At 43.5% G+C, this 3,008-nt stretch overlaps 1 non-coding gene across 1 annotated transcript; it reads right to left on the reverse strand.

The window, feature by feature from the left end:
* Positions 1-677: 677 nt before the first annotated feature.
* Positions 678-784, reverse strand: LOC131222124 (small nucleolar RNA R71). Its single transcript, XR_009159831.1, has one exon. It is a non-coding gene; the product is annotated as a small nucleolar RNA R71 (small nucleolar RNA).
* Between the last annotated feature and the right edge of the window lie 2,224 nt (positions 785-3,008).

Here is a 3,008-nt window from a genome sequence, read left to right on the forward strand (position 1 = left end):
AGGTTTCAATTTAGGGACTCCAATTTGGTAACTTCCTTCCAACCCTCTTTCTCTTTTTAGATTTTTATTTCCCTTCTTAGGATTAGGTTTAGAATTTGATTGAGGGCTGCGAGTGTTTCATGCCCAAGTGGGCTCGTGACAACACTCGACGTCTCTTGACTGAAGGAGGATTAGTTGAGGGGTAAACTGTCCATCGTAGGACTAGACACCGCTCGAAATCCCCTGAGTTAATTGAGGATATGGCTGAAAATCAACCTCTTCTACCCCAACCTAGGGAAGAAGATCTCCAGGATGAGAATGAGGTGCAACAAGCACCCCCACCTCGTACCTTATGAGATTACTTACAACCGGCGGGGGTGAGTATGCCCTCATGCATGGTTTTTCCTGAGAATGCAGGACGCATGGATATCAAGCCAGGGGTGATCCAACTCCTCCCTAAATTTCATGGGCTTGAGTCAGAGAATCCTTACTTACATTTAAAAGAATTTGACGAGATCATAGCTACCTTATACTTTCCTAAAGTGTCTGATGACACGGTCAGGTTGAAACTCTTTCCCTTTTCTTTGAAAGAGAAAGCCAAGACGTGGTTACATTCACTACGTCCTCGATCAATTGGCAGATGGAATGACATGACAAGGGAGTTCATTAAAAAGTTTTTCCCATACCATAAGACGAACACCCTAAGAAAGTCGATCATGAACTTCACCCAAAGGGAAGATGAAATATTCTTCCAATGCTGGGAGCGGTTCAAGGATCTTGTCAGTTCATGCCCACAACATGGTTTTGAAACGTGGCGCATCACGAACTTTTTCTATGATGGACTGACATCTCCCATGCGCCAATTAGTCGAGATGATGTGTAATGGGGAGTTTATGAATAAAGGAGTTGATGAAGTGTGGGATTACTTTGATAAACTTACTGAGAACACACAATCATGAGACATCTCCCCTAGACCTAGTACTACGCCTAGGCCGACTCATTCCAAGGAAAAGGGTGGAATGTATCTCCTGAGAGAAGACGATAATATTAATGCTAAGGTAGCTAATCTCACTAGGAAACTCGAGGCCATGGAATTTAAGAAGGATAAGGCTAAGGAAATTGTTTGTAGCATCTGTGGTTGCAACATTCATACTACTGAAAACTGTCCAACTATCTTTGCCTTTCAAGAGGTATTAAATGAGCAATCCAATGTTGTAAGCAATTACCAAAGACCTTTCAGTGGGCCCACCTCTAACACATACAATCCTGGCTGGAGAAATCATCCAAACTTCAGTTGGAGGAATGGACAAACCGCTACACCTCAAGGTTACCTAAATCAAAATCCAACTCAAGAGAAACCTCAAGAGGATTCGGTTCTGAAACATTTTCAAAAGCAAGAGCTTTTCAATCAGGGTATGCTACAAGCCTTCCAAGACCTAACAAAAGCAATACAAGGACTTAAGGCTGAACATACGATTGGGAACAAGGGGAGCTTCCCAGCTCAACCTCTTCCCAATCCTAAACCGCAATATGAAGTTAGCGACCCAAGCTCTTCAAATCAGATGGAGCAAGCTAAATCCATCACCACTCTTAGGAGTGGAAAGATCATTGACAAAACCATTCCGGTTAGGGCTGAAAAGCCTAAGGACCCGGAAGTGGATAAAGAAGATGGATCTATCCATGCCCCACCAGAGTTAGAACCGGAACCTCAAGGAAAGCCGGTTGCTCCATTTCCCCAACGGTTGGTTGCACCAAAATCGCTCTCTAACTCTAAGGATATTCTAGAGGTGTTGAAACAAGTGAAGGTCAACATTCTACTACTTGATGCCGTGAAACAAATACCTTCATAGGCCAAATTCCTGAAAGACTTATGTACGACCAAAAGACGGTAAAATATTCAAAAGAAAATCTTCCTGACTGAGAAAGTGAGTGCCATCCTAAAGCAAGATGTGCCGCAAAAATTCAAAGACCCCGGTAGCCCAACCATATCATGTGTAATTGGGGACCATCGAATTGATCACGCACTTCTTGACTTAGGAGCGAGCGTTAATCTTATCCCCTACTCGGTATATAAACAGTTAGGCTTAGGTGAATTAAAACCCACCTTAACCACACTACAACTTGCTGATCACTCTGTTCGTATACCAAGAGGGATAATTGAGGATGTGTTAGTCCAGGTTGATTGATTTTACTACCTAGTTGATTTCATCATCCTGGATATCGAACCCATCGGTAACACAAGCACTCAGATTTCCGTCATTCTTGGTCGCCCATTCCTTGCCACTTCAAACGCAATTATCAATTGCAGGAATGGTGTCATGAGTATGTCTTTCGGGAATATGACATTAGAAATGAATATCTTTTTCAACACGGCCAGACGGATAGAGGAAGATGACGATATCTACGATATTAACATGATCGATACTTTCGTAGATGACAGGACACCCCTTACCTTATCCTCTGATCCTCTAGAGACGTGCCTGGCCCAGTCCCATGAGTTTGATGATGACATAATTAGGGAGATGTGTGCCATGCTTGATGCGGTACCGGTACTTGAAGTTAACCAGTGGAGGCCACAATTTGAAGAGTTACCCCAAACTGATGAAGTGCCTCTACCGTCTAACCTCAAGCCACCGAAGCTTGACCTAAAACCTTTGCCCTCTGATTTAAAATATGCATACTTAGGTCAAGATGAGACATACTCGGTGGTGATTTCTGCCCACCTTGAGAAAGAACAAGAGAGTATGCTCATATCTACTCTCCTGGAGCATAAGGGAGCCCTTGGATGGACAATCGCGGACCTCAAGGGAATCGACCCCTCGATTTGTACTCACCGCATATATCTTGAGGATAATGCGAAGACCGCTCGGCAACCACAACGTAGACTAAATCCAAACATGAAGGAAGTGGTTAAGGCCGAGGTTCTTAAACTATTGGATGTGGGTATCATATACCCTATATCTGATAGTCAATGGGTGAGTCCAACTCAAGTGTTTCCTAAGAAGTCCGGGATCACCATCGTAGCCAAT

This window comes from Magnolia sinica, chromosome 12 (assembly GCF_029962835.1).
Source record: "Magnolia sinica isolate HGM2019 chromosome 12, MsV1, whole genome shotgun sequence".
In the NCBI taxonomy this organism is placed as follows: domain Eukaryota; kingdom Viridiplantae; phylum Streptophyta; class Magnoliopsida; order Magnoliales; family Magnoliaceae; genus Magnolia; species Magnolia sinica.